This window comes from Pezoporus occidentalis, unplaced genomic scaffold, assembly GCF_034315485.1.
Source record: "Pezoporus occidentalis ecotype Australia unplaced genomic scaffold, CSIRO_AGI_Poc_V1 ctg152, whole genome shotgun sequence".
In the NCBI taxonomy this organism is placed as follows: Eukaryota; Metazoa; Chordata; class Aves; order Psittaciformes; family Psittacidae; genus Pezoporus; species Pezoporus occidentalis.
The window spans coordinates 1,186,294-1,194,844 of NW_026913339.1; the positions used below are offsets into that span (position 1 = coordinate 1,186,294).

Consider the following 8,551-nt stretch of genomic DNA (forward strand, 5'->3'; position numbering starts at 1 on the left):
CCTGGCACTCCAGCATTCAGGTTGGCCTCCAGATGTGGAGACCAGCAACCCAAAAGGGTCCATAGTTTGCCAGGTGTATCAGAGGACTAAAATGCCTCATGGAAGAAGCCAGTTTTAGCATCTGAAAGCAATGACACTGGTTTTGACTGTATGTATATTTCTTCTTACAGTAGGTGCTTGAAAAATGTATAATAAATACACCTCATAATATTTCAGGCAGAAATACATAGGGATGGGATTATTTTGAATTACAATGGTGGCAGTGTGAGTTTTTTTCCACTGGGCAAGTTCTTGTTTCCAGGACTCTTTCTAATTTGTAATCCTGAATGCTGGACAGAAGCAGTTCCATCGACAGTTCTTTCTACCATACTGATGATTTTCAGCTCATAAGTGTTGAAAGCAAATTTGAAATAAGAAGGAGAAAGGATTTTTTTTTCCTTCCTATTTATTTACATTCTGTTTATCACAGTATATGTTGCATAAAAGGAACTCTGTGGTGATATCTGTGTTTACATTTCATTTATTGAAGTGGTTGTTTACCAGTAGTTACAAGCTGTGGACAACAATTGAGCTAAATCTGTTGTCCCCTTGGAATGTAGTTGAATAGTTTTTCCTTTGCCAAAGCCAAGCTTCCTGGATCACTGAAGATCCTGAAACCTCAGAACTCTATTCTGGTTTTTGGTATTACTGGAGAAAATCAATCTCTTCTTTGCAAACTAAGCAATTCTTGAAAGTAATGGATTAAAAAAAAAATAATAATAAAAATTAAATGCAACTATTTTTCAAATAAAACATACTACATTATGTTTTATAGTAGGAAAAGTAACAATAGAAGTCCTTATGTCTGTGGTTTAATGTCTGGTTTTATAGCTTTGTTTTCTATTCTGTCATTTATGATCTTTATTAATTAAAAGTCCATCAAAAGGAAAACAAAATGGGTGCCAGGGATAGGTAAATGAAAAACTGTGTTTCAGCTTTGCTCTTTTTCCTCAGTTCTTAAAAAATACCTAGTTTAACAAATCTTTATGAGGGGAACGTTCTGTTGATTGAGTCAAAGTAACTTCTGTCCATGCATTAGTGGTGTTAAAATGGGAGATTGCATTGTGCACATCAAAGGGATTGTGTGAATGCTATTGATACACCATTCTTTATTGTTCTGTGTTATTTATATTTTCATCATTAATCTATAAAGCCTTAATAATTAGCTCTCTAATTTCCCAGGAAAAGTACGTTAATTTATTGAACTGACTGAAGAAAAAAAAAACAAAAAACCCAACAACAACAAAAAAAAGAAGCTGATCAATCTGGCATTGTAAGTTAATAGAATAGAACAAAGCGAGGTCGTAATTAGTTGAGAAAAGGACTTTCCTTGTTCATTCCAGTTTATAATAAAAAGTCCCTTGCTAAAGTGACTTAGAAAATAATGCATTCAGACTGGGCAGAATTACTGCCTAGCAGATTCTATTTATCTGTAGCTTAAAAAGCAGCTGCGTTTTTGTAAAAAGCAATGAATGTGGCAGTCCTACTTAAAGGTAGAAGAAAAAGAACACCCCTTGTTTTGTAATAAGGGGATTTTCAATTTAAAAAAGAGAGAGAAAGCCTGTTGTGTGAAGTATGGTTATTACATTCACTGTATTCTATCTCACCCACCAGGAGGCTAATAACGAAGGAGTCAGTGAAGGAGACCAATGCCATGAGGGTTATCTCGCAGCCCCAGATGCTGGATAAGTTGAAGGAGGCAGAATCACTTTTGGATGACATTCAGGAAGGCCTTGAATGATTATTTGGCAAAGAAAAGACTATTCTTTCCAAGGTAAACAGCCCATTTCATGTCTGCTGTCAGTGTTGGTTTAAAATACATTTATATAGGTACTTCTAAAGTTAATTTTTTATCATTTTTCAGGATTTTTCTCCGGATGCAACAGCGATCTCTCAGGAATCCTTTCTGAGATAAAGGATCCACTCCAAGTCCAACCACACCTAAGGAAATGCTTTGAAGGAATTGCCAAGCTCACTTTTAATCACGAGAAAGAAATTACCCACATGGAGTCAGCAGAAAATGAAAAAGTAGAGCTCGTGCTGCGAATAATTCCAGCAAGTGCCAAGGGGCTAGTTGAGAAATGGCTTCATGAGGTGAATATCTTTAGCTCTTACTTAGGGTTTAGTTACTGTATAATCATTTTCTCTTTTAGGAGCAATGAATATCATAAGCGTATTTCCTAACTAAATGGCTCTGTGAATATTTGTCAAGATGTTGACAGATTTCAGCCTTATTGTTGTTATTTATTGCAACTAATTTAGCATCTGCAAACCTGCAGAAATTAATTCTAATAAAAAGCTCTTAGAATCAGGTTGTCAACAGAAGTGGGTCTGTGTCTGAAACCATATATGTGAATATATGTTTGAGTCTACATGTATGTGTTTTTGTGCTTTTATGGTGTAATGTCTGCAGTTCAGGAGGATAACATTTAAAAAATCAGAGACATGTAAAATTTTAAATGCCTCCCACCCTGCTGAAAGTGTGTCCCATTGTCCTGGAGGGGTTTAATTTCCCATCATTTTAACAAAAGGGAAGAGAAATTATGTCATTGATACCACCCTAACCTTTCCCCTTTGGATCTCTCATCCGAATTCATTGGTTTCAGTATGAAATTAGTTTGGTGACCTTCTTTTTGTTTGCTTTGTTTAACCTTCCTCTGCCAGTAGATGGGAAAGGGCCCTTCCCTACTTTATTTTTCTGGGCCAAACCCCTATTTCCCTTCCCATGTGCTTCCTTTTCTCCTGAGGCAGGATCAGCCCCAGGAGCACCACTTCCCCTTCGTCCGCTGTTGTGGGTGCTGATTGTGTTCTCAGCGGCTTGTCCCTGGGTGCCCCCTGCACAAAGGCAAGTGGCAGGGATCAGCACACAGCTCTAGTGGGAGAGGGAAGGGGGAGCTGGGAACCGCTATTTTATACCCTGCCAATTCAGCAGAAGCTGGGAGGAGTCCCTGGGCAGCAAAACCCAGAGCAGGTGGTGGGTCAAAAGGGTTTGCCCTGGTATGTATTGTGTTTCTCCTGGCTGGGTGAGCAAAGCCCTCTTGTGAATCCCTTTCCCACCTAACAGGGCTGCATGGCAGCAACGTGCATGGCAGCTTCAGACTGAGCCTTTTAAGAATGGACTGCATGCAGTTTAAAATGGTCCATCTGCAGCATCATTCAGGGTAGGAAAGGGAAGAAAATAGGGCAGGGTTTAGGAGAGGCGAAACACTCCTGGCCTGTTCTTCATGTCAAGACACTAGCTTGGTTATTGGACTAATTTCCAGTGCAAAGTTGTCTTCCTAGCCAGACCAAACCAACCCCCCAAAAAACCACACAACCAAGGAGCTGCAGTGGGTAAGTGGCAGTCCTGAGGAGCACAGAAAAAGCACAAATTCTCAGTACACCAAGCCTGCAATATACTTTTTAGTTTGTCTTTTTCCCACAAATGAAGCAGGGCTGGGGAAATTGAGCAGCTGTGTTTATTTTAATGCATTTCATTTAACCCTCTCCTGAAAACAAATTGGAAGGTTTGGGAGTGCATTAATCTGGACCCGATTAGTGTCTCTTTCACCCTCAAAAGTGCAACCTGAGATTAATGAATATAAACTAGAGTTTCATATGCAGTCTTTAAATCATTTGCATGTCTTATGCATGATAATTGAATTTATTTATGCACTTCCTCTCATTTAATGATTTTTCGCTCTTTTCTCTGCTATCAACATTATAGTATGCAAGAAATAGGATTTGGTAGGCAAGAAAGGATAGCAGTATATAAATCAAACCTGAGTTAATTTTTAGTTCTAGTGTCAAAAGAGTAGATTGGAATTAATATTGGTGCTATTACAGTGGGGTTATATGGCTGGGAAAATGTAAAATACTTCTGGTAAAACGGAGACTTTAAGAGTCATTTCTGATGCAGCTAAGTTTGCTTGCAAGTGTGCAAGCAAAATTATTTTCTAATGGCAGTTAAATTTATTATATTGACTTTTCAATGACCCTAGAGACTTGTGTTTCAACTTGGCCAATTAGTAGTAATAAGATGAATAGTAATTACATTAATAAATAACTGTTTTCAGACCAGGACCTCAGTATCATAGTCTGGCTTAGAAAATAAGGATATATTATCATTTGTCTCATTTGGTCTTTCATCATGAGAAAGATGGACTTTGGAGCTATAGTAAATTTATTGTAGCCAAGAAGGTAGAAGTCCCAGTAATGAGTGAGTTGTGATAGCTAGCAGCTCTGTGGAAGTAGCTGTTTCAGTGCCATAAGCAGGGAATTTTGCTTTGTTTCTCTAATTAAGTTCAGATGCCTTAAAGATGTCCTAGGGATGGAGTCTAAATTTTTTAGAATGCATGCAAGGAGGCTACTAAGGAAAATAGGTTTAAAAAGATGCTGGTAGTGGTGCTTTCATAGCTTTAATCTATACCAGTTTCTTTTGTGTCTCGTCTTTCCTTATGTGTTGAAAGATGTATGTGGAAGTGATATTTTTATGTGGTGTCCTGTCTTTTATCAGTGGATTAAATGGTTGTCTTGTGATTGTTTCTTGATTCTCGTAGGTAGGAATGTGTTTAAAGGCTAAAGCTCTGTTAATTTGTGATGTAACCATTTCAGTGTCTTTCTTGTCATTGAAATGTAGTTTAAAATGTTCAGTAATGTAGCATGAAATCATTAGTTAGTTTTGGAATGGTGGTGAAATCATGTGAAGAAAATAAGTATTGCATCTGATCAAGATAAATTCACTCTAGTGTTTTATGGCTTTTTATTCCTATGTGATAGTAATAAAGTCTCATGTAGGGATGGAAGCCATGAAATACATTGTGAAAAATCATCAACTCAGATGGGGCCATCAGGATAGCATGCTGTAGTTGTAGAGTTATTGAGAATGATTGGAAGATGATTTAGTATGTCACTACGTTGACTACCATGGTTTTGCGTTTTGTTTCTTCATCTTTCACCCATGTAGTTTGATGAGAGGAAATCAGTTTGTAACAAGCCGATCCATCCCTACATCAGTGTTCAGTGTTTAAATTGTCCATGCATCTTTCATTTTCTGCCAAAGATAACACTGTATATGAAACACTAAGCTAAGAATTTGATATAGCTAATAAACACATGCCGAAATGAATACAAAGAAAAGCCAATGAATTTCTAAATGTTTGAAAATTAAGAAGGAATCAAAACAAGGTCTACACTGTTAGCAAGTGTTCCAGGTTCTGTACTTCCATGTTCAAGAGCATCTGAGAGATGATCTGAGGATTAAAAAAATAATTCTTTTCCCTGCTTACATGTCTTCCTGAAAGTGCATGATATTTTCTCTCTCTGGAACTGAGATAAAGGCTGACATTGTTGTGAGCAGAACACAGTTCCTGACAAGTTCCTTACAGTGCTGCCATTTCCCATATTGCCTTACTGCTCCATCTGGTTTGCTCTGGGGTACCGCTTTATTTTGGGAATATTTTGGGGAATGTTATTTATTATGTATTCCTTCTCTGAAGCATATGTTAATAAAACATTATTGATTTTTTTCTTTTGGTACTTTGACTCTGTTTTTATTTCTCTCAGGTGTGAAATTTTCTCTGCTAAAAAGTACTTTCTCATAATTGTAACTAAGGATATCTTCTGGTGAAAATCCCCAACAATAATTAGGCAGGAAGTATATTTCATATTTTATTATAAATTAAAATTTCTGGTTAAATCAAATAGCACACAGAGAATGTAACCTTGATTAAATTTACAGTTGCTGTGTGGCAGTTATTTCACTCTTACTTGGGCTTACAAAGATCATAGATGCCAGTTTGCTCCAATGCTGCCATGTGAAGAAAAATTTATAAAAAACTGTAAAACAAGTTTACCTTCAGACTCCTATTAAAAGGCAAAATATTTCTTCCTTATGTTTTAACAGAGTTGCTTCAGAGAGTATCCAGTGTGTACTGTCAAGAGAATGCACTGGGCTTACTTTTCAACTGTGTATTCAGCTAAGATAAAAATTGTCTTCATGTTTTCAATATATACTTTGGTGATTACTATTCAGAGACCTGGAACAAAGTTCTTTAAATAGTTTCACATGGGCTTCTGTACTCTTTTTCTCAATTTCTCCCAGTTTAATGATCACTTGCAGTCAAAATATATTGTTGTCACTCCTAAATAATATGCAATTAATCTTTACTGCAGACTACACTTTGGAAAGTAATCTACAAGTCCCACCTGTACAGTGTATTTTCAGTACTGTATTTATCTCCAAATTAATTTCAGAGCCAAATATTCTCCAAGTTGATGTACTTCTTTTAAATGTCAAGCCAAATGGTTGAATATGGAATCTTAAAGGAAAGTGGAGCTTTTTTCCTGTATGTCAGTATCAAGTTGGAAGGGTTCTACTGACCAAAACTTAAGTTCTCTGAGCAGTACCAACCCATTAATCTTTCTAGATTACTTCCTTTACATTGCATTGTTTTCAGTAAATTTACACAACTGTGACTGGAACTTGTTAAATAACTTAATTGGTAATAGTTGAGGAGAATCAAGCTCATTCTCCTGTAGTAGTTCTGGTTCTGCAGTGGCCAAGGGAAGCTTAGAAGTACTGTGCATTTTAGCAGAAACTACTCTGAAAATACAATGTGCATTTTCTGAATTTGATGATGCTGGTTTTAAACCTGGTATAAATGGGTTGAGGCACTTTGCTTTATTAGCATGGCATAAACTTCACTGTGCAAATGATTGCTTCCACCTTGGCTGGTGGTTAGGATTAAAGGAAGGAATTCAAAATTGAGTTTCAAAGGGTAGGCTCTATCACTGAGGCCACTGTCACACCTGCATTTTTTGTGTGGGACATCTAATATTACAAACCAGTGTAGTATGTTCACTTAGGGAGATACATACTTTCTATGATCCTAATGAGATTTGGCCAGTAAAGGAAAATTTATCCCACCCCTCACTCCCATTAAGTTATATGGAGTGCCTACTTTACCTTTTGGTCATTGGCATGGGCTTACTCTGCCTGTGTTTCTAGGGTGAGGTGCTGAAAAGGCAAAATTTGGCTACACTGCTTTGTGTCCACTGAGAGCAAACCTTTTTCCTTGGAGCATGAGCAGGATGAGTTCATGTCTGCCATAACAAAGCCTGTCAGCATACCTATAGGAGCTTTCATCTTGCCAACTTTATTTCTCCTGTTTGCTTAATGAAATATAGGATACAAGTAAAGATTTCAGCATGGGGTTTGGAAACTGCCTAAATCTGGTTTTCCAAATAAAAGTTCCAAAGCTGTTCTCTGAAGTGTATGGAGAGAAATGCCAGCCAGGGAAGTTAGAATCCTCTGAAATAACACTGGAGGTAAACACAACCTTTTAATGGAGGCATTGGAATGGCCTAACAGCGCTGTTGCACTTTGATACCTTATTCATGTGTGTCTGCTGATGTAACTCCACTGACTTCACTTCACAAGCTACTCCAAGTGCCATGAGTGTTCGACGCAGGAGTTAGTAAACAATGACCTGTCCTGGGGTGGTCACACCTTAAACACATTTTTGATTTTCTGATGTGTTTTTCTTTTCTTACTGGAGAAGAAAATATCACTATGGGATTATTTTTTTTTTGTTGTTTTCTAGTAGTAGTTTTCCATAGAGGTTATAGACACCTTCTTTAGTCTGTTCTTTCCTGAAAAAGTCGTCATTTCTACCCTATTATTTTTCTTTCCCTCTGCTCCCAGGGTGGTGCTGATCTGTTTATTTCCTTTTTTTCTCTGAGCAAGGAATATGCTTTCTTATAAATCCTGCAACATGACATCAGAAATACCTCTTTGAATTATGTGTTATAAGAACATGACAATCAAGTTTTAAGTGACACCTTGCTGCGATGGCAAAGAAAGTATTTTTCTTGTCAGTGTCAATTTGAGTAAAAGGTGTGTGCATGTATTTTCGAAACATAGTCACTTATCAGAAAAAAAACAAGGTCTTGTCACAGAGATGAAATGTTAAAGTTACCACTTTGCTTAACATTTTGTAAATGTCCATATTGTATGTGTTCTTTATTTATTAACAGCCTGAGTCAAGAGCAAGACAATATGCTACTTATGCCTTCAAAATACTGTCTTAGGTACTGTACATACCAGCATTCAGGAGATGAAATCTCAGATCCAAGCAAGTCTCTCTAGGACAATGCAAACAGCTTGAGTGTCACATGTGAAAGGGTACAAATGTCTTAAAACAAGCATAATGTGTTTTCCAAGGCCAGGAATATAAAATCAAGGGCAGGTGTTTTCTGCTAGAGCTAGTGCTTTAAAGCAGTCTTCAAGAGTAGCATCATGGAGAATAAATTACAGCAATTCAATCTGGATGTAAGAATGGCTTTGTTAACTGTTGGGAGGGGCACACTACGGGAGGAAGAAGAAAGGTTTGTAAGAGCTGTATAAATATACAATTGGAAAGGCTGTTTCTGGAAACTGGCACTAATCTATACTCCTAGCACTATCATTGTCTTGCTGATGTGAGCGTCAGCTGATTTTTCATCCGCACCCCTGTGCCTGGGTTTTGAAAAA

At 37.3% G+C, this 8,551-nt stretch overlaps 1 long non-coding RNA gene across 2 annotated transcripts in view; it reads left to right on the forward strand.

The window, feature by feature from the left end:
- The window catches only part of LOC134159862 (uncharacterized), a 67,030-nt gene extending 64,002 nt beyond the window's left edge, over positions 1-3,028 (forward strand). For both annotated transcript variants that reach the window (XR_009963332.1, XR_009963333.1), the window contains 2 exons: positions 1,654-1,813; positions 1,904-3,028. This is a non-coding gene — a long non-coding RNA (uncharacterized LOC134159862). The remainder of the gene's footprint in view (positions 1-1,653; positions 1,814-1,903) is intronic.
- Positions 3,029-8,551: the final 5,523 nt, after the last annotated feature.